Below are 24,307 nucleotides of genomic sequence, written 5' to 3' on the forward strand. Positions count from 1 at the left end.
CAATAATCTGCTATTTAGTTGTATTCAGGGGCAAGACAAAGAGATGACATTTCCACCAGTAACAAATGTATTCAATTTTATTCTCAGTCTTTAGCCCTTTCTTCTATGATGCCCACTGTATCTCACCTCTGTCTCCAGCCCATTGCTCTATGTTCCAGTCACATTACAGTCTGGAAAAATCCCCACAGACATTGTTCACTAACTTGTGTACAGCCTCCTGCTGTCTCCCATGCCTACTCTTTACATATCAAAACCCTACAAATCTTTCAGAGAGAATCTGTTTTCTTCTTCATTCCATGATTTTAAACTGGAATTAATTGATTGCTATGCACCTGACTCCTACATTTTGATTTCCAAACTGCACTTAGCCACAGTATATTGCATATGAGACAATTATAAAAGATTTTAATACAGTAGGCAAAAGTCTGTTAAAGTTTAAGGAGTAAATCTGTGAATAAATATGATTCATATATTCTTTTGACTAAATGTAATTAATTATGAAAAGAAAATAATTCAAACCTGAAAAAATATTTAAATGTTATCACACAGGATAATACTTTAAAAAAAATCTATAATGCTTTAGTATTTACTTCTATTCTTCTATAAACAGTATAGTTATTACTATGTGATTCCCAACCCACATAAATATTCACTAAGCCAAAATACTTAAAAGTATTATTTTTTTTTCTTCTTCCCCAGAAAGTAAAAGGAGGAGAAAAGAAGGGGGGGGGAAGCATGGAACAACATAAGTAGAAGTTAGTCCATGTGGGGACTGACTGACTGAGACTGGCATCAAGGAAATCGAATTCTGTAACCTCGTGACCTCCAAAACCACCACAGAAAACCAGAGGCAGCGATCCTGTTAGTAAGTCAACTAGCCTCTCAAATGTCAAAGGGGAAGTCTCCACACAAGAAATGACCCCAGGACAATATGAATCTCCAAAACTCTTAAGCCGTTCATGTATACCTAGATATTAATTTAATTTGCACTCAAAATTATCACTTTCAATCATGAAAATGGTATTTCAAATGTAAAAATAAAATGAGATACAACTGAGCACACTATATAATAAAATTAAGATTCTGCTTGGTTATACATTTAATTTTATATTGGTTTATAGTTATCTCCTTTATTCCTTACGCAAGTGATTGCTAAAATAACACATCTCTACTCTAAAAAGTTACTCCTGAAAAAGTTACTTTCATTGAAAGCACATTCAAATTTGTTTGGAATTTCTACTTATCCTAAAAGCTGGTATTAAAAAAAAAATTCAGTGTAATTCATTGGCTTCAAAATATTACCACTTAACATGTGCAGCCTGGGAAGAGGAATGAAATTTTATACCTTTGTTCTATAAATAAGAAGCTTAAATATTGCCCTATAATGAGATTATATCCTCAAATTCTATTATGACCTTTTGAAAATTCCATAGTAGCAGCTGAAAATGTAATCCCACTGCCATGGGATTTATTTCTTTCTGACACAATTCTGAAAATGGTGCTACCAATTTGGCATGGGCAACTTTTTTTGTTTATAGTAATCCTAAACCTGCTCAGTCCAAGTATGAACATACAACATCTAAAAACTTTTTCTGCTGACTGGGAAATCCAACTTTGTGGTTACAGAGAATATATATCTACAGTGTATATATATATAGTCTGTCGTCATAAAGTTTAATCTTCAGATAGTACCCTTCATTTCAAATTCTTGAGGGTAAAGATTCACTGTAACATGAAGCTACTGAAAACCAAGGCAGGGTCCACTGGCTTGGAATCCCAGCTTCACACATTTATTAGCTGTGTAACTTTGAACAAATTACATACTCTGAATATTTTCCTTTTTCTTAATAATGCTGACTTTGCAGGACTGCCATAAGAAATAAAGAAACCATTTTTCCCAGTAAAAGTACAAAATATAGTACATAGTCCAGAACATCTGTAAATATTACACTAACTAAACTAAGCAATATTCTTTCTTTCCTGGTTTTTATTTCTCTCCATTATTTGCCCCTTTTACACTTTTTCCCCCAATTTTTCCTTAACCAAAACCCTTTCCCTAACATGACAAAGCATGTGACTAAAAACATTTTTTCTATTTGTTTTATTTATGATAGCTCATTTTACATATAAAATTTAGAATATTAAAAGCTGATGGGTTGAACATTTTATATTTCCTGAAGAAAAATGCATAATCTTGAAATCGCCAGTGATACCAGAATTTGTTTTGTAGACTTGAAGTTTTACTGGATTTCTTGTGCATGGAAATAATGGAGTGCACAATTCTAGGCTAGAGTACTTCTAGAAGCAACAGTCATCGTAGCTCTCTTCATCTTTTGACAAGGGGGCAGCAGTCTACCTTTCCACAGTAGTCCTCTAGCCTCACGTCAACCCCACTGCATTCTTGAAATCTCCTGCGTCTCCTCCTGTCAATTTATTTTTCCATTTACTCATTCTGTCAACAAACACTTCTGAAGAGCCTATTAGGTGCCAATGACAGGGCTAAACAGATGAGAAATAACAGGCGTAGTCTTGAAATCAGTAGATGGAGCAAACAGTCTCATAAAGAGAAAAACAACTGTTTAAATTTAATACAGGGTTGTGAAGGGATATAGTGAGCTAATTAAATTAGGCTACAGGGACTCTTAGGGGACACCTTAGTTAGGGTTTGTGAGGTTCGGGTGAGAATTCCCTAAAGAAGTGGTGCTAAAGCTGAGAGCTGTAGAAATAGGAGGAAGCCAAGAAAGCAGGGCTATTTATCTTCTACCTTCTGCTACATCCCCCACCCTTCACTGATTATTCTGGCTGGGAGACCTTTTCTCTACCTGATGTTCAACCATCCTCCTGGGTGACTTCATGCAAAGGTCAAGCAACAGCCAAACTTCAATTCCACCATCCCCTCAACACTAGTGACCTTGGTCTACCTCCTCTATTGAAACACACGGACATACCAATGACAAACTTCCTATTCAGACAAAAACGTATTTCTCAGTATTTATCTTCTTGAACTCTCTGGATATTTAACTACATTGTATTTCATTTTCCTTCTTTGTCAATTTGTGTTTTTGTATTCTTCTCTACCATTTGATTTCTTCATCTTGGACTCTTTTCCCTGCCCCACCCCCTTCTGCTCTCTCATTTCTTAACTTAGCCCTTAAATGTTGTTAACCTTCAGGAATCTACTTCTCTTTTCCCCCCTACATACTCTCCAGGGAGAGGCTTTAAGACATAACGATCTACATGCTGACGATTCTCAAATATCTATCTATTTCTAGCTGAGATTTCTCCTTGAGTTCTAGACCTGTGTTTGTTTAAGTTGCTTGGGTATCTTTCTAGAACACAGCATTTGTGCCTCAAGTGAAATTTATCCAACCTTAAGATCTTCCTCCCTCCTCAAACTTTATCAGAGCTAGTTTTACATATTCAGTTGTTCCCTACTTTTGAAAATAGTATCACTATTGACCTTGTATTTCAACTCAGAACACTAGATAATGATCCTCTCTCTTCCTTTCACTCCACCACCTACAAAGCATTAACCATCACATTGCTCTAGATTTCACCTGTTCAGTATATCTAGAAGCTGGCTACTTCTCACCAATCCTATTACAATTCTCAAAGTTTGAGTGACTGCCACTTCTTGTTAGTACTATGTCATTCCATTTGTGATTAATTGACTTTCATTCCCACTTACTATTTGCCTTTCTTGCAAGATAATTACAGTCATCACAACATTAACCTCAGCTTTGATCAGGTGGCTAGATTTAGTTAATGAAATGAGAATTGATACATGTGACTTCAGATTAGAAACTAGCCATCACACGATTCAGCCACTGTTTTATTGTAAGGTAAATACAGACACCAAAAACACATAAAACAGAAGTATGTGAATAAGGCAAAACCTCTGGTAACCACACCCAGATGGAGAAATACAACTAGACCAGGAACCTCAGAAACCCCATCCCGATCACAGCCTCCCTTCTCTCTTCCTCCAAAAGTAACCACTACACTTAATTTTATATTTTATACTATAAGTAACCAATTCCTTTTGTTTCTTTGTGGCTTTGACATCCAAGTTTCCACCTCAAGACAGTCTAACTTAATTTTGCATGACTTTTTAACTTGGTATCTGTTCTAATTATCTTTTAATCTATAAGTTTCTATTCAATCTATTTCTTTTCCTCAGTTTGTTGTTGTTGTTGTTGTTGCTGTTGTTGTTGTTGTTGTTGTTGTTGTTGTTGTTGTTGAAGGACCTACATCAATTGACATCTTAAGTTTCAGGTTGTAAATCCTGTTCATCTTCTATTCATGGTGCAATTTGACCTTCTTCTTTGTCCTTCAAGTTGGCAACTGGATCCACGGGCTTGATGAGGCTCAGGGTGGACTACTCCGGTACAATTATGTATGACATGCTCTTCCATCAAGAGGCATCTCTCTCTCATTCATATTCTTTCTCTCTCAATCTCTCCGCCTCCCTCCTTTCCGTCTCTCTTGGCAAAGTCAGGAGACTGATTCTCAGTGCCTCATTGAGTTGAAAAATGGGGATATTCTAATTCTCTTTTTTATTTTAGTGCTGAAATAATTTTACCAGGCGATACTTCTCTTTTAATACTATTTGATTCCTAGTCATGTCATTCATATAGGAAAAACAGGATAAATAAATGTTTAATTTGTGCCTTTTATATATTCAGCTTTCAAAATAATCAGAGTTCTCTGCTATCCTCTGAAGATGACCAATTTAAGAGCTCTCTTTATATATTATAAACCCACAGATTTAAACTTATTTGATAGATAGATTTGCATTCATTGTAATTTTTATCCTCTTCGAAGCTAAGATTGTCCTATCATTGGCCAGTGGGAACCTCTTTAAATTGGCTCGTGAGTTTTTCTAAACAAACTTGGAATTTTTGGTAGATTCCTTGCTACCTGGTATGGAAGATATTTCAGGCTCATCTTTTGTATTTCCTGTCCAAGACCTGGAATAAGCTGTTTCTCTAAAAATGCCTGGTCCCTTCCAATGGAAAATAGTATTTTAAGACAACAATCTTGGCACTAAGAATGCTTATAGTTACTAGATGGATCGTTGTTTTTAAACCTTCTCAGGGTACAAAGCTAGAAAATGTGTACACATATACACGATGAAATATCTTGAGAGTTCATGTTTATATGTCCAATTTAAATTCAGGAATACAACGTTTTAATTTAACACTTCTATACTATATTAGTATCTCCTTTCTTCTACACTGAGAGTTAGGTTCTCAAGAATATAGGATATGACAGAATTAGAACAGATCATAATTATTTATTTGCTTTGTCATACACATCACATACAATAGTGTCAGAATTGTAATGCTAAAACTACCACTGCTAATTATTCTATTTAAAAAGAACGAAGAAAACACATTTTCTGCGTGTTTTTCCTATTATAACCTTTTTTTTATTATAGTATTTCCACATTGTCATTTATAAAGCCATTATATATTATAATCTTACCCTTTTAATCTTGGCTTAATCTTAAATGATTACATTTAATCTTAAAATTACAGTTGTATGTGTAATGCTTTCTTATCAGCCTTTAAGTTAATGTTTCCTTAATCATTATGACGATCTGAAGTAGTTTGTTTTTAGAGTTACTGTGGGCTTTTATTGAAATAAATCAACAAAAATCAAATTTTTACTAGCCCTCTTTTCTGAACTTTATAAACTCAGCAGAGACTCTGGTCAATATATGTTTACATACAACATTACACAATCCAACAGAAATAGAACTCTACTTGTACATTTGCCAATGAACAGAAAGCAAGATTTCCCTCTCTACAAATGTTTCCAGAATTTTTAGTTCCCACTGTTCACTTTTCAGTGGAATTGCTCCCTTGTGTCTGGGGACACTGGAATTCCCTCCCAAATTTACTGAATCAAAAAAATTAAAACTTCAAGTTTTAGTTTTGTTCCAAAATGGGGACCAGTGACTTTGTTGTCTCTAGGCACCGTGGCCCCACAGTGTGGTATATATTCACCGCATTTTCTTTATCTACTCATCTGTCAGTGGACACTTAGGTTCTTTCCACGTCTTGGCTACTGTAAATACTGCTGCAAGGACCATGACAGTGCAGATATCTCTTTGATATAGTGATTTCATTGCCTTCACATACATACTCGGACCTGGGATGCTGGATCAGATGGTGATTCTATTGTTTATTTTTTGAGGAATTGCCACAGTATTTTCCGATTTACATTCCCACCAACAGTGTACAAGGGTTCCCTTTTTTTCCAAATCCTTGCCAGCACCTGTTATCTTGTATTTTTTAGGATAGCCATTCCAACGGGTGGAGATGATATCTCACTGTGGTTTTGATTTGCATTTCCCTCATGAATAATATCTTTCGATATACTTGTTGGCCATGGAATATCTTCTTTGGAAGAATGTCTATTCAGTTCCTTTTCCCATTTTTAAAAATTGGATTATTTGGTTTTTTGCTAGAGTTGTATGAGCCCCTCATATATTTTTGATATTAACTCTTCAGCAAATTTGTGGTTTGCAAGTATTTTCTCTCATTCCGTAGGTTGCCCTCTCATTTTGTTGATTGTTTCTTTTTCTGAGCAGAAGATTTTCAGTTTGATGTAGCTCCCACTTGGTTATTTTTGCTTTTGTTGTTTGTGCTTTGGTGTCATATCCATAAGATCATTGTGGAGATCTATGTCAAAGAATATTTCTCCTATGTGTTCCTTTTGAATGTGCTGTTAAATATGGCTTGCTAATTTTTTGTTGAGAAATTTGCATCTATATTCAGCAGGGATACCGGCCTGTAGTTTTCTTATCTTGTAGTGTTCTTGTCTAGCTTTGGTATCAGGGTAATGTTGACCTCATAAAATAAATGTGAAAGTGTCTTCTCCTCTTCAATTTTAAGGAAGAAATTGAAAAGGATTGGTGTAATTCATCTTTTTAAAAAATTATATGTTCTTACTAGTAACAATATGAACTCATGATTCAGCCATTGCCAGAAAAGAAATCTATCTTGACCAATTTATGTATCTCTGTTAAAGCTATTATTAACAATAAATAACATTTGTATATAATGCTGTTGTTTATAAACATCTGCCTGTTAGTGCCAGTCTAGGCATTTCTTTTGACTACCCATGTGCTTTTCAATTTCACCAATATGAATCTGAAAATCTGCTGAAATGTTATCCTATAAAATATTATCACTAGTACAGTTCTATTCAGTGTAGATAAAATAAACACTATGTACAAATGATGATCACCTTTAAAATATGTGGAAAAATAGATGACTTTAAGGTATATCTATATTAATAATCTTCTTTGCACCAAATACTCTGCTTGTAGCTAATGATATAAAAGTGATTAAATTATGATCTAGCACTAGAAGTATTTACAGGCTGATTTTTTTTCCTTTCTTTTTCAGTTCTAACCTTTTTTTTTTTTTTTTAACCTAGGCTGGTGCTAAGTTTATATAATGCCAATAATTTAGTTCAGAAATTTCATAAATTTCTCACAATAGTTCAATAGGCAATGGCTTTAAATTTTTATTTCTTTTATATGGCTACTTATACATTACTACAGGATTTGTTAACCAAAAAGTATGTTAATGAGAAATCTGTTTGTAGACACTGTGCTTTTAGATTGATTTCTCACTTTTAAACCTTCCCATATTCCAAGTTCAGAGTAGTATAATAACTTTACTATCCACATAACGCCAATCACTTGGAAAACGGCTTTCTTTTTGTGGGTGAGATACAACATTTCTCATGTGGATTTTCCCACCATACTTGAGATAGCAGTAATTTTATTTGCAAAATTAAATAAGAAAGCAAAACTCAAAATAAGAGAAGATGCAAATAGACATTTGATGTCTTTATAGGTTTTTAGCTTTTTAGTCAGAGATTTTGTATTTTACATGTAGTAGGATATATTTGATCATCAATGCTATTAATAATGCACAGGTTGTTAGATTATGTCTTTTTGATGCATCCATACTGGGGAAACAAAGCTAATGTAGAAGTCGTGTGAAAAGAACACTTACCAGAGATAAATAAATGGCACTGGTATTCTACACAATGGTAATCAGTTGGAGCAAACCCCTACACAACTTTTGTGGTTCTAACATCGTTAGGAAAGCACACTGGAAATTTTTTAAGTAGATCTTAAATGACAACCAAGGTTCTGTTTGTCTGTTTTTCTTGTTATTATTTTATTTTCAAAAGTTTTACTCAATTTATTTAAACTAAGACAACAAAAAACAAAACAACAGCAACAACAAAAAAACAAACAAACCAAAAAAACCCAAGAAACAGTTCAACAGTGGAACCACCTGGTCCTGGGTTTTGTTGGGATGTTCTGATTACTGAGTCAATCTCTTTACTCCTTATTGGTCTGTTGAGATTTTCTATTTCTTCACAATTCAGTCTTTGTAGGTTGTGGTTGCTGTAAGCCCCACCCTACTTCTCTGTTTCTATCTCATCTCCAGTGGTAAAGACTCCCAGGTTCCCCCAGTGAAATCTGTGAGGCAAGACACTGGTGGGTCTCCCAGAACGGTCCTTTCGAGGGAGCTGGATGTCCACCTTGGGCTTTCTTTTTCCCACTAGAGAAATTACAGGCATAAAGAGGCACTTTTGGTGCAGAGCCATCCCCACCTGGGGGCAGGGGGGCAATGCAGTCAGTGTAATTACTCCTTATTGTTTTTCTTTTTTTTTTTTCTCCCCACAGCCAGCTGCATCCTTCTGCTGGCCTCAGGGAGGGGGAGGGAGATAGAGAAGATAGATTAGGTTATAGTAAGGAAAGGTTAGCTGAGAGAAATAATGGAGACTTGATCTGAGTCACAGCACCAAAGATGTTACCTCAAAAGGTAAAGACTCCAGTTCTTGTCTGACTTGAAAGATAAGATTTGCAGATGGGAGATGGTGCGCTGTGTAGTGAAAGATTTTAAAAGATTTATTTAAAAAAGAGAAAGTGCAACTCCAAGAGTGGGAGGCAGGCTGATCCAAGGAGGAAAAGCCTCCTCTTATCTTTCTAATGTGACTCTTCTCTGTCTCCGTGGTCCAGAAGGTGGTTCAGCCTTACTTCTGGGATGCAGAATTTTCACAGCAGTGTCTTCTCTATAAATAGTTGCTCGTTTGCCTTCTTATGAAAGAGACTGTCAGAAACGACCTATGTCATCACCTTAATGACATTACCTGAGCAAGAACATCTTAATATGTGTATTGTTGTAGTGTCCATTTGAGATCATGTTTGTCTGTATTTTTTTTCCTATTGGCCACTGCCCTGGCCTATATGATTATGGTAGGAATGACAAATGTACGGACCTTGCTACCAAAGGTATTTCAATCAGCCAAATAGTTTAGGGTACCAACCTAGGCACAGAGATATGTTCATACATGATGCTGAGGACTCAACTGTGTTCCCCCCAAATTCGTTTATTGAAGTCTTAACTCCCAGTGGACTGTATTTGGAGACAGAGCCTTTAAGAAGGCAATTCGAGTTAAATGAGGTCATAAGGGGAGGTCCCTAATCCTACAGGACTGGTGTCCTCATAAGAAAAGGAAAAGACCCCAGAGCTCTCTAGCTCTCTCTGCACACACACAGAGCAAAGGCCACACAAGCACACAGTGAGAAGGTGGCCGTGTGTAAACCAGGAAGAAAGGTCTCATCAGAAACTAAATCTACTGATGCCCTGATTTGGCGTTCAAGCCTCCAGAGCTGTGAGAAAAATAAGTCCTGTCATCTGAGCCATCTCACCCACAGTATTCTGTTATGGAAGCCAAACCGACGGATGCGCACAGGCAGGTGTCAGAGTACACGGATCATGTTATTCTATATTAGAGCACATGGAAATAGAGGGAGATAGGGCAATTCTCTTGTTCTGGGAGGATTACTAGCTCTAAGGACAAAATCTTGGAGCTTCTAGGAGTCACTATACTTGATAAGTACTGCAAAAAGCCTGCCGATACATGCATCAAAACTGAGTAATGGCAACACGGGGACTGGGGAGGGGAGAGGGAGGAGGGACAGAGAGACAGGGACAGAGAGCTGATGCCTCGTTTGAAATTCTAGATCCAGTGATGTCAGAAGCCAGTGATACTAACAGATGTCTTAGTTATGTGAAAGAATAAATTTCCCTTCCTTTTCTTTCCTTTCCTTTCTTTTTTCCTTCCTTTGTTTCTTCTTTTGTTTTGTTTCATTAAGCTGATTTTAGATGAAATCCTGCCCCTTCTGATCAAGAGTCATGACTTGTATACAGTGATTTGGCTTCAGCCAGGTCGCCCTTACAGACTTTCAATAAGAGCAGGGAGTGAGGGCAGAAGGTGAGCTGAATTAGCTCACAAGAGTAAGAGAGGCAGACAGCTATTTAGGAAAGATGGGGCGAGTGGGCTTCCTTATTTACCTGATGTTTGCAATTACTGAAGTCAGCTGAGATACTGGTGAGGAAATAAAAGCAAAAGTTCTACTGGAATCAGACTTTGTCTCAATAAAAGACAATTTTTGGTAGTTCTCCAAATTTGGAAAGCACACATCAGAATTAAACTTCAAACCCACTTCTTTGGGCACCATTATCATTAAAGAAGGAAAGCTCCTTGGTCAGCATTTTTTATACAATTAATAACCCTCCATCCCATTCTACTCACCCTTCACTAAGGCTCCTAAATAACTGCTTTATTTGCAGATTTATACAATGTCCACCTCATTATAGATATTCAATGCATCCTTATTAATAGCACTGATATCAAAAAAGGAGGAAAAATCATGATTTACAAATGGTAAAACAGATTTACAAAGACCTGTAGTAATTTCCTTTTAATTCTTTAAGTCAAAGAACACATTCTGAAGCAACCAATATGGTTTTTAAGCCTCTACAATAAACAAGCAATCATAAAATTCACAGGCAAATTGCTACTACTAGCTAACACTTAATGTGTGCTCACTACATGCCCCTCATGGTTTAAGAGCTTTAAATATTTTAACTCGTTCACTTCTCGCAATACCCGGATTCAGTATTCTCTGCATTTACAGAGGAAGAGACTGAATTACAGAATGTCCAAGATCTCGCACAATACCACACAGCTGACATAACTAGAACTTTATTCTCAGCAGCCTGAAAATAAGTCATTTTACCCATTATGAGGCTTCCAAAAGATCATTAGTGTATTCCCTGTATTTTCCAGTTCAAGAAATGAAGACCAGGTGAGAACAAGAGACTAACCAAGTCCACGGCCAGGTAATGACAGGACTAGGGCAGAAAACTCCTAACCCCCGGATTCCCAGTTCTGAATTCTTCCTGTTGTGCCTATAATGAAGTTCCTCATACAGAAATATGTGTGGATTTCAACCTTCTGGGAATCTAAAATTTTTTATAATTTTGAAGTGGCTTTGTAGTGTTCAACTTGGCTAAACTGAACTACATTTTCCAAAATTCCTTTCTTGTATGTTTCTGTTTAGGGTGGGTCACGGGAGGCTCTTCTATGAGATGGTGAGGAGGGAAGTGAGAGGGTGCCCATTCTGTAGTTCATGCACAATGCCTTTGATCTGTGTCCTTACTTCCTTGGGGTGAGTCTATATCTGGGTCTGCATACCTCCTAGGGTCCTCCTTTAGCTTCTCTGACTCCCGGGCCACATACGTATGTTTAGCAACATCACAGAAAACTCTGGCTTCTGTAGAGCTCCCATGAGAAAAATGTCAGAGGCTATAAGAACTCTCACAGCCTTCTATTTGTTCTCATGAGGTCCCCGCTTATTCTTGACCTCTTTCCTATATCTCCCCATCCCCAATTGTCTTCCTAGCCTCTCCTGTCATTATACAATAGGTTCATGAACAGAGTGGCCATTACAATATGGGTGCAAGTTTTTCATAGGGTCAGCAATGGGTTTCCACTCACCCAGGCCAGTCCTGCTATAGCCACTGGTGAATGTCCCTTTTGCCAACAGCAGAAACCAACACTGTACCCCCATGACGGCATCATATCCTAAAAAAAATCAGTCAGCCACCTGGTGTCAGGTTGATTATATTGGACCTCTTCGAACATGGGAGGCACAGCACTTTGTTCTTGTTAGAAAAGACAGTAGTCTGGATGTGGATTCGCCCTCTCTGCTTGCAGCAAATCTCCCAAACTAACATCCACAGATTTACTGGATAGCTTACCCATACCGGTCTTACCATGTTCTCTAGCATGCAGAAGTAATTAGCTAATTGCTGGAATAACGGAATGGCTTTTTGGGGTCTTGGTGACAGCACCAGCTGGGTGGGGATCTCTTACAGAGCTAGAACACAATCCTCCAGGAAAAAAATGCATGCATGGAATCAGCCTCTGGTATATGATGTCATTTGTCTGATGACCAGGAATCAGGGGATAGAAATAAGACTGGCTCTTTCCAATATTGTGCCTAATATTCCACTACTAAAATGTTCACTTCCCAGCCATACAGCTTTAGGTTCTGCTGGTCTAGAGGTCTTCGATGCAAAGGAAGAATGCTTCCATATAAATAAAGCTCCCCCAACCAAAGATAAATGAAAATTTCAATCTCAAGAGAGTTAAGAATTCTCCCAGTTTTAAAGTAGTTTGGTTACCTATTGTTCAACTTGGCTAGTCTGAACTACATTTTCCAGAAATCCCTTTCCTCTATGTGTCTGGTTAGAGTGGATCACAAGGAACTCTTTCTTGGAGATTTACAGAAATGAAAACAAAGGTCAACCACTGTGCAGCTCACACGTGTTGCTGATCTGCAGACTGATCTCAGGAAACACAAAGTGACTCCTCTAAACCATAAATTGAGCCTGCCATCGGCCACTCTGGGACCCCTAAAGTAATCTAAGTCAATAGCCAAAGGAGACAGTTGCTGGACTGACTGGGACCACTGAGCTTGACCATCAGGAAGCTGGGGTGCCACCACACAGTGAGCATCAGGGGAGCACGTCTGTAATGCAGAAGATCGCTTAGGTACTTCTTGGTACTTCTGCGTTCTGTGATTAAAGTCGATGGAAAAATAAAATGACTCAATTAAGGCCAGCCTGATGAGGGCTCAGAACCTTCAGGAAGAAAGATGTGTGTCATAGGTCAGAAACTAATACCAGCTGAGATGATTCCTGAGGGAAAAGGGAGTAAGAAAATGAGTAGAAAAAGAAGCGGCTATAAATACCAGCTACGAGCACATGGTCAGTTGTAGAAAGGAGGACTGTGATAGTTAGGGATATTTAGTCATCATTTTGGTATGACTCCTTTTGTATATCAGCCAGTTTTCTTTTCTTCCTCTCTCTCATCCCTTTATCAAATATACGATGCATTAACAGTAGTTAAATTTGTACGTCAATATTTAAATTACAAGCTATCCAACCTGAAGCATGAATTAAGAAAAGAATAAAAAGCATTCAAAGACCAAAAAAAAAAAAAAAAAAGAACTTTTTTCCTCTTTGGAGGAAAAAGTGAGCTTATTTCCAGTTTTTAATTAGGATAGTTGTATCATGTTAGGTAGAAGTTTAACTTTGTCATTATCTTTATTTGGAGGCGAAGTGTGATTTAAGATGTTTATAGGTGACAAGTTAATAAGGAATATAGTGTTAGGGCTCTACAACGAGTCCACTTGGCTGTGCTGAACTATATTTCCCAGGACCCCTTTCCCTGAACTACATTTCCCAGAAGCCCTCTGTACCCACAGGTTCCCCATCACATCTACAAATTCAACCAACCACAGATCAAAACTATTCATAAAGAATAAAAGAATTCCAAACAGTTCACAAAAGCAAAACTTGAATTTGGCATGTACCAGCAACTATTTACCTAGCGTTTGCATTGTATTAAGTGTTATAAGCAATCTAGAGATGAGCTAAAGTATACGGGAGAGTGTGAGTAAACCCACTCACAATGCAAATACTACACCGTTGTATAGGCGTCTACAAATTATGGTATATGTCGGGGTCCAGGAACCAATCCCCTGCGATACTAAGGGACAAATGTACCTCCACTGAAGGAGAGCCAACCAAGAAGGTTCTTGTAGGTGACTTAGGGGGTGGGACTAAAGCAGCAGTCATTTCGTATCTTGCACATATTATTTTTGGTATAATTCATCAACTTATCGGTAAGAGGCAGCAGGTGGGCCTACAACTGCTGCACCTTCCCTTGAATCTTCTTTTACCTTTTCTAATTCTTGGGCCAGGTGCTTGTGTTTAGCTCCATGAGAAAGGACCCCACCCTCTGCAGGGCTCCCATACCACCAGGGTCAGAGGCAACAAGAAGTGGTAAATATTTCAGTTCATCCTCCTGCGGCTCTAGCTTGTGCTTGTGCGTTTCAGGCAGTTTTTGATCCTCCCTACTCTGTACCCATCTTCCCTCCCAATTGGATCCCCTGTGGACTTCAAGTTCCAGCATTAGAAGCAAAGATCTCAACAGTGCAGAAATTGTTTTATCAACTCCCCAAATTTCGTATGGTCGCGTCCTTGTAATAAATATACATATTGATCTGTCTATCTATCTATCTATCTATCTATCTATCTATCTATCTATCTATCTCTATCTATCTATTATCTAACCATCCAACCATCTGTTTTTATTGATTCTGCTTCTCTGACTGAACTCTGATATGAATAGACTATAAGTAAATTGCAACAAAATTATTATTAGTAACGTTATTTTACAAACTGAGGAAACTGAGGCTCAGAATTCTTCATTTTCTTTCAAATCCCATAGCAAGTAAATGACAAGATACTTGAGATACAAGACATTTAATTCCGTATCTTGCTCATTTATGTTCCAAGTGCTGCATTGCTATTCTGAGTAAATAACTGAATTTATTTACTACTATTAAATTTATAAATTAAAGAGTATTATTCTAAGACAGAAATATAAGACTGCACAGAGTCTCAAGTTTATAGGTCTTCCATGTGTGTGTTTGGCAAATCTTAGTTGTTGATGTTATGATTATCAATATTAATATTGTAATCTGACAGGTCTTGGCATGATTATCTCATAATTAGCTTTATGCATCTTGTCATGTCTATTCAGTAACACTGTAAACCCAGCACATCAGAGGACAACAAATTTGCAGCAGATCAGTTCTTTGGATTTAGACTGGCTGGGCTGAGCTACTTGCCAATCATATGTTCTCAACAAAATTAAGTTTTAAAAGCTTTGGCTCCCTCACCTGTAACCTGGGCATAATGGCATAACAGTAACAGTTACCTTATAGCGCTGTCGCTTGAGCTTCATTCTTAGAGCCAGGGGAAACCGCTAAAGTGTTTTAAGGAGAAGAATTTCTATTTACCCTTTTAAAAGATTGTTCTGACTTCTGTGTAAAGAACGGAGAGCTGAGGCAAAAGTGGAGACGAGAAAAGTAATTTGCAGGTTGTAGCATGTTCAGTGAAAGAGTGTTGGTGTCTTTGACCAGGGTGGTGAATCAGTAGAGTGAGTGGCAGAATTTCCAGAACCTGGCTGTAAAAGAAGAGTATGAGAAAGAAGTTAAGAAACATGCCCAGGCTTCTGGATTAAACAATGGGGGTAGATAAAGTTGCTATAAACTGAGAAAGTAAAGAATAGAGACAAAAAGAGCACACTTTGGCAGTGGTGATCGTGCTGGTGAGAGAGGTAACCAAAGGCAGACTTTCTCACTTCTCTTCTTCTGCTCCCTGAAGTATGCATTTCATTTTTAAATATAGATATTTTTATGAATAGCTATACTTCCCAACTCTGAGAGTCTAACAGAATACCCTAGTGAGTAGAATATTATGAGAGGGCCATTTTAATAAATGTTCAAATATTTTTAAAAAAGAACTCTTTTTAGCGGATATCTATCTTTAAGCAATTTTACAGACTTTGTTCTCTAATTTATTATTAATTTTTTAAGGATCTAAATGGAAATATTTTTGCAACAACCCAGTTCTGCTGTTTAAATAACACCACCACAAAAAGAGACAGCTACGATGCTTTTCTGTATGAAGGAACGATTCACACTCTTTGCTTTAAATTTCACCATTCTTCAGCCTCCAGTGCCATTGCTATTCGAATACTATTTAGGGTAACATTTTCCTCTCTCTTGGGTAATTTCTCACCACTTCAGCCACTCCTGCAAAATTTGTTCAATGTCCTAAAACATGCAAGTACTTGTATTACTCCTATACTTGTAAATAAAATGACTTTCTGCTGCCTATCAAAAAAAAAATGTGTTAAGCTCCTTTATGTATTTCAGAAACAGCAAATGGTATGGTATGAAAAGACTATCGGAATTGGTGTAAAATCAGACTAACAATGAAGTCCAAAGACATTTCATTTTATATATTATCTGAGCCAAAAACTAGGAAGTATACATGATTTGAGAAATAAAACAGTAAGCAAGACATCCTGAGGATGAAACATGAAATAACCATACTGTCTTTTAAAATCCAGATATAAGTTTATTTAGCACTTAGCATGTACTTTATCACAGCATTTAGCTCTTAAATATCTATAAGTTTATAGTCTTCTTGATGAGACTATGATCATCCAGATGCCAAGAACCATGATATTTAATTTTCCATACACTATTCCTGGACAAAATAGATGCTCAAGAAGCATGTGTTGACAAGATATAGTGCCGAATGAGACCTGATAGTACTGGTTTTGTACATTCAATGTATAAATGCTGCTGACACGTCAGTAGCACGAAGCAGCTTGAAATTGTTAGATGATATTATTTGTCATTTGCTAAATGAAGCACCACCCTGGCCTAGAGTCTCTTGCACTGTTTTCTGCAGAGTGATGGAACACTTGGAGTTTGTCAGCCGGCATGGATAAATTTGTCATTGGGCATAACCCTTTCTGGGTCATTCAGGTGTAGGTTAAAAAGAAAAATGACTGCAATGCTGGTGAGAGGTACACACATTTGGCAACCCTCATGCTGAACTCAGTGTACTGAAGGCAAAGGCTGCAGGCAATAGCCTTGAGTCTGGGCTTCTAGGGAACGCTTTACCTCATTGCTCCTTGCTCCTGACCTGACATCCATCTTAAGAGATGAAGCAAGAGTTCACGTCCCCGGCTCCTTCAGACTTGGAATTATAGCCCAACTCCCAGTCAGGCTGTCAATTACTGCCAATTTACAGGGCTAAGGGAAAAGGCTTTATGGCCTCTTAGAAGCAGAGAAAGAAAAGAAAGAAAAAACTGTGGGGTGACTATGAGCTGAGGAGATGCTATCAATATGTATGTTTTGCTTTGCCATTAGTTAATTTTCTAGAGCTCTGCCTTGTAAAAATCTGCTATCACACTGACAGCTAAAGGAGAAATATTAAAGGCCATTCGGTGTTCACATACTAGTGAACTTTCTAGTAAACTGTAACTTTCCCCAAAATAAAGACTATAAACCAGTGAATCCCAAACTTTGGTGTCTGTTAGAATCATCTGGAGGGCTTGTTAAAATAACCCCAAGCTTCTGACTCAGGATGTCTGGGACGCCATTTGATAATTTGCGTTTTAAGCAGATACCCAGGTAAGGATTATGCTACCGGTCAGGGGATTACACTTTAGGAACCACTGCTTTAAACATTACTGTAAACTTTAGTTTTAAGATCATTTTGCTTACCAGTTGATACAAACACTGCACCTGTACACCAACCTTAAAACAAACACACAGACAACGATGTGAAAGAGATACTGAGTCCGGTATACGGAGGGTGCGTTACAGGGACCGAATCCACAGGGCAGAATTGCCTGTTCAGTGTCCACGCAGATTTGAGAAGAAAATGAGGAGGAATACAATGATAGGCATGCCTGACATTAAAGAGAAGCTTATCCGTGCCTAATGCCATGGAGAATTTGTTTAAGAACAATTCACAGGCATGACAATCTGACCCTGCGGTGAGCCGAGTTCATGAAGTCCTTAACTGTTGGCTGCGGACATGCAAACAAAGTACAGTAGGTGATAATACAGGCAAGATGTCACGTACATCTGTGGTGGTGACAAACCTCCCCCTCTCAGAGATAAAGGGCAGTGTTTGACCTAGCCTTTCCTCAAGTTTCTTTCTGATTCTTTCCTCTGTATCTGTCTTCCTCTTGGGGAAGCTAACCCAGTGGTATAGCTACAGTCCATTTTGACAGGTAACCCGAATTGGAAAAACAATACGCTTAAGTGTTAGAAGAAGATACTATGATTGACATCAGTAGTTCTCAGCTGGGGAACTGTGGCCCCCTAGAGGACGCGTGGCAATGTCCGAAGACATTTCTGATCCTTGCAGCTGGGGAGGTGCTGCTGGCATCTAGCGCGTGGAGACCAAGGCTGCTGCTAAATGCTCTACGCTGTGTAAGACAGCCCCCCCTGCCCCCCGCTAACAAAGAATTGCCCAGTTCAGAGTGTCAACAGTGCCAAGACTGAGAAATCCCGATATATACTCAGGAAAAACAGGGACTGAAGAGAATCTATCTCTTCACATTCATTACCTTGACTGTGAAATATATACCTATATATAATTAGACCATAGTATAGAATCACAGAATCTCTGCAGGTGATTTGGTCACAGCCCAGTCCACCCTTATGACCTGGCATCTTGCAACCTTATGCATGAAATGAATATACTAGACTATTAAATTAAATTCCTATCTAACATAAGTTTAATTTTCTTATTTCTTTGTTTTATTCATTTGAGTAAGTACTCATTATTATCAAATATAAAAGACTCTAATTGTCTCTTATTATCGTCCCCTTGGTGGTGATACTGAGGGCCACTCTCCTGAGACAGCTGCCAGGACTGACAGCTAAAGAGCCACAAAAACAATCTCTCCAAATCTTACTCAAGCAATGCAAGTTGATATTTCTTTTGTAATACAGTTGACATATTAAAAAAATTATAAACACAAACCGCTCAAATGAAAGCATTTTGAATAGACTTCTCAACAGAGTTGTGTTTTTTTTTTTTTTGCATGCTTCAGTGATAGTGATTCTTTTTATCAGTCAAAGTAAATCAATATTTATGTCATCCAAGAAATCTGACTAATGCTAGGAATTACTGAATAGGCAATTACATTTCAAATGCAAAATTTAACAAAATAATGGTATAATGCAGGAAGCAAATGAAGTAGCAATGCAGTAAAACCAAGAGCTTTTCAAAGAGCCTGCTGATTTGAAGCTTCTCCACAATCCGTTTTCAAACCTTCTTTTGATATTCATAAATTCAAATTAAATAATGGAATTGATGAAAGAAATAGAAGATGTCTTAAAGGTATCATCTTTCAACATAATATTCTTGGGGAGTTTATGACTACAAACAGGGTGGCAGCTTTAGCTACTTTAACAGTGAGCTTCAAGGAACAAGGCTGAAAAGTATGTTCATGAGGAAATATGTCACGTTCATTAAATGCTTAACATATCATAAGTGAAGAGTTATTTTTTTATAAACGCATATGTCTTTCTCCCCTGCTCCAAATTCTAATATGCATTTATTCATCTAAAATATCTCTTTCCTACTGTAGAAGAGGAAAAATAATATGATTCAGTAAAATCATTCTTCTTTGAATTTACACACTTAGCGATTATAATTGTCAACTTAGTTTGACAAATTATTCCCATAACATCCATCACAGGGCCTGAGAATCCAAAAGGAACAGATAAACTCCGCTGAGTCATATCACTCTACTTGTGATTTTGCTTATTTATAAATTTGACATCAACATATAGTTCTACACATTGATTTTTTTTCTAAAATCACATCATTTTTATTACCTGGAAGAAAACGTGCAATAAATTACACTTTATTTATGCATCCGTTTGATTGATAACAATTTTTGAATGCTTGCTTGCCTTCCTTCTTTCCTTCTTTAACTAGAGCACCTTTCAGGTACTTAAAGTGACCAAGTCCATGATTTTCCTATGACTTTCTCAGTTTTAGCACTGAAGTTCCATGTGAGTTTGAAAGAAGAAACTTATACAGAAGGCTATATAACCTTCCACTCCATCTAGTGATAATGTCAAGAGCTGTAATTCAATGGGTAGAACACAGAGAAAAGCATCGTATATATGTACGTTTCCAAAGCAAAAGCAATTCCAAATACATTGATCCAAATAAACCTGAAGCTTAGTTCTGTGAAATCTTTGGACACAAATCTTCTCGAACCTTTGGTTCTGAGTATCAAGAAAGCGATGCAGGAATTACAGTTGACCCAAGCCACGCACTGGGAGCCTGCAGTCCCAGTTTATTTATTCTGTTCAATATCCTCGGTATTTATTTATGTTTTCTCTGGTCTCCAAACCTTCAGTTTTCAGTAAGAAAATTGTCACAACTAGGTTTTTGTATTCTACCCAGAGAGTCTACGTCCTACTGATTCTAGGTTTACTCTCCTCCTAGATCTTAACCTTCCTCCTACTCGACACGCCTAAAATCACCGTGAATTCACTGGAAAATACAGAGGCACGATAAATGGCAGAGTTGGTAATGGAACAGCTGAGCATTCATTACAAAGTCAGATGAGTTCTTTGTCATTTACGAAGACAGGAGAGACTGGCATTAAAATACGGTTCATTAAAAGTGAATTTTAGCCCAGCCATTTACAGAGCCAAAACATCTGGAGATGATTCTAATTTATACTGGAGTGCCTTCAAAAACATTTGAACTCCTAACTAAACACAAGGGAATTGGTAAGTAGAAGGCTTTGGGTTTTGTGCTGAAGTGACATATCTATTTATTTCTCAGAACACTGCCATACATCAGCCTAAGTACCCTTCAACACAAACTCAGTTATGCTTTTTAAAAGTGTTACTTTCTCCTCACCCTTCAATTTTTACCTTACCATTTTTGCCGGAATACATGTTGACAAATAATTCAGGGAAGTAAGTGGTTAAGCAAGCTGAACTCATCCCTCCCTCCACCCCCACGTACAGATTACTCATCCTTATCTAAATAAAAGACAGAGGATCAGAGCTAAGTCAATGGACGAGGTGCAGAGGAACAAATTAATCCAGAGCAACAGACAGCCCAGCAGAACTGTCCCTGCTTGTTGTGCAAAACTGACCTATCTCAGGAGCTGTCACAAACAACACCCACGCTTTCCTCTCCAACTTATGAATTGAGACTATTTACATGATCCTTTACAACATCATTAGCCTTCACATTTTTTTTTTTTATTTCTCATAATATCTTCTTGGATAATTAAGCAGCAGCTCTTTAACAAGTGAAAAAAAAAATCTTACAGTCAGTTTAGGGGAATGTGTGAGTCAACAGTGAGTAAATACCAACTCATAGGAAAAAAAAATCACTTAGGCAAGGACACAAAGCTGTTTTATTCCAATTCCTATTGAGCAGTATTATATAACATTTTATTCTCCTAATGTCTCCTTTTTACCAGGAAACAAAAACAAACACAAAAACAGCACAACCATATCTTGCTGATAGTTTCTGTATCCAATTTCAAATTTTATTTTAATAGCAAAGACTTTCCTGGTCTTACCAGTCAAGATAAATTAAGGTTTTTCTCTGTTTTTCCTCACTGGGCTATTCAAATCTCTACTGACTAATTTCTATCTGTCTTGGATAAAAGCGTATGCCTCCCTTCCCGAAATGGCTTCCATATTTTCCAAGGGCAGAGACATTGCAACTTTAGTGTACTTCCCAAATACCAAGCCCAGTGCCTTCCCCAGGACAGGTGCTTAACGGACCTCTAAAATTAGGCAAAGTGTATCACCAGAGTTGGTCAAGGACGACCTTTGTTTAACATGCTATGTATAGTGTCATTTACATTACATTAGAAAAGGAAGTTTTAGTTGTGTATGTGTATTCCTCCACCAAATCTTCTGTTTAGAAACACAATGGAATCCGTCATAAGCTACTATCAAGTTTACTGCCTCGCCATTCATTTATTCACTTAACAAGTACCTGTTGCTAAGCATGCATTAAAATAACAAGCATTATATGCCTTACTTGCACTGTGGGTCATGAACACAACAGGGAGCAGAACCCAGATTTCAAACCAGGTCTGTCTGAAGCTTGGTCTCTTTCATCTCTGTCCCCTTTTGTCTCTCCAAACTTCGGGCTGGATCCAGTATGTTAAACTATGCACTGAGTCAGACTAGTTTGTTACATATTTTGTTAGTGACAGCTGTCATCTATATCCATATTGTTCTTATTTCTCCTCTTCTTCTGTTTCAAATTCTCCCCTATGTAACTCCTTTCCAATGCTTAAGAATAACACATAATCTGTTTATAAAATATTCATAAACATAGTGATTGATACTACATTTTATTTGTATCTATATTCAGAGCTGATAGCCATCCAGTGCATGCTGATATGAACAGACTGCTTGTTGCACTCTTGCTGTCCAGGGTGGGTGCCATACCGTTTTCTGTGTCACCCCCCCCACCCCCCCCCATCTCATCCAGAGCCTCGTGATCATGGTGTCCAAGGGGAACCAAGACTCATGTTAACTTCCTGCTGCCAGTGTGGCCGTCAAGGGGCCAGTTACCAACCCGTGGGGCAGACAGGAGATTTATTAAGTCATAAATCACACAGTACACATTTTTACTTTTACTTCCAAAGCACTTCCTTTTCAACTGGTAAACACACCTAGTGTTCTTCTAGGGAACTCCACCTTTGACACTAGGTGAAATCTTGGTAGGACGACACCCAAAGTGTTCTGTCAGTTTCCCCTGTACCCTCTCAATGGGTGGGCATGCTGTTCAAACAGAACCAATCTAATTGTCATTCGTAGAAATTCAAATCTTGGGCAAAGAAACAAGACAGTCTAAAAATAACTGAATGAATAATTAAGAAACTAAACCGTTTGTCTTACTGGCACCACCCTGACAAAACTCTATCTTAGTTTCCATCACATGCATTCTCACGTGCAGCTGTGTGTGTGCTTCCTGAGGGTGGTGCTCCTTACTCCACACCCCCAGGCATTCCACCAATCGTGTCAGTGTTGCCAGTTGAATTGCGTTTTCCAAAAATACATGTTGAAGTCCTAACTCACAGTACCTGTGGATGTGATCTTATTTGGAGATAAGATCTTTGTAGATGCAACTGAATTAAGATCAGGTCGTTGGAGTGGGCCCTAATCTAACCTAACTAGTGTCCTCATAAGAAGAGGAGACACAGAGACAAACACACAGGCAATAGGTCACATGATGACAGAGGCAGCAACTGGAGTAATGCGTCTATGAGCCAAGAACTGCCTAAAAACCAGAAGCTAAGGCATGCCAACACCTAGGTTTCAGATGTTCAGCCTCCAGAAATGTGAGGGAATAAATTCCTGCTGTCAAGCCACCCAGTTTCTGGTACTTTGTTATGTCAGCCCTAGAAAACTAAAATGGCCAGTTACTCCAAATTCATGAAGAAAAAAATAAAAGAGCTTTAAATTTATCTTAGAGAACTTTACAGCTGTACTTGCTGAAACTTAATTTTATTCACAAAATATTTGGATGACCGTATATACAAGGATCTGAGGTCTCTCTTCCAGCCTAGTCATAGTAATCCTATTTTAAGCTGCCATTTATCGATCTAAAAAATCCACGCGATTCAGCTCTGACCAATGAATCACAAGGGGAATCTCCTAAGAGTCTTCTGGAAATGGATTTTCCTCCTAAGGAAAGAGACTGGCACCTAAGAAGAGGTGCATTTTCCCCACCTGCTTACCTTCTGCTGCAGAAACTGTCTTGTGGAGTATTGCAGATGTCTTGTAACCATGTGGTAAGACATCACCAACACACTGAGTATTTATCAGAAGTGGAATGACCTTGGGTACTTGTATAAACCATTGCATAAAGCCTGGAATCAGTAGACTCTGGATTTAGGTGAGCCTAAAACATACAAACAAACAAACAAACAAAAAATATTACATTAGCCATTTTCTGTTGTGTATTCTACTATCTCTAGTCAAAATCATCTTAACTATACAATAACATAATCTGGAAATTCCGGAAGTACTTCAATCCAGTACGTCAGCTGGTCAACAAGTACGGTGACAGTGATCAGACGTACGAAGGTAATCTCTGATTAGCGCAAAGACTCTGCGTTTGCTGTCTGGTGTTGGAGTATGCGATGTACTTACTACGACTACAAAGTAATTATGGTTACAGATGTTGGATCAGTCATGCTGGAATCCCTAACATATCTTGAAAACTGGATTCCCCTTTAGTCTATTTCAAATATTTTCAAGGTCCTTGGGACACAGACTTTGGGTATTTTTAGGTTTTATGTGGGGGAGAATAAGAGAGAGTAAAAACTGGGACAGGGAAATAAGGAGAGAGTGACAAAAGTAAATGAACATCCCTCACATAATGCAAACTTGGGGCAGATCAAGAGTTTAAATTTGTATTACTGAAATCTGGATATGGAGGCCTGAATCATAGCAGAGCTGCAC

General features: G+C 37.9%; 1 long non-coding RNA gene across 1 annotated transcript in view; it reads right to left on the reverse strand.

Annotated features, from left to right (window-relative positions):
- Positions 1-23,734, reverse strand: part of LOC141574612 (uncharacterized) — a 1,056,998-nt gene extending 1,033,264 nt beyond the window's left edge. The window contains exon 1 of the long non-coding RNA XR_012501497.1: positions 23,581-23,734. This is a non-coding gene — a long non-coding RNA (uncharacterized LOC141574612). The remainder of the gene's footprint in view (positions 1-23,580) is intronic.
- Between the last annotated feature and the right edge of the window lie 573 nt (positions 23,735-24,307).

This window comes from Camelus bactrianus, chromosome 22 (assembly GCF_048773025.1).
Source record: "Camelus bactrianus isolate YW-2024 breed Bactrian camel chromosome 22, ASM4877302v1, whole genome shotgun sequence".
Lineage (NCBI taxonomy): Eukaryota > Metazoa > Chordata > Mammalia > Artiodactyla > Camelidae > Camelus > Camelus bactrianus.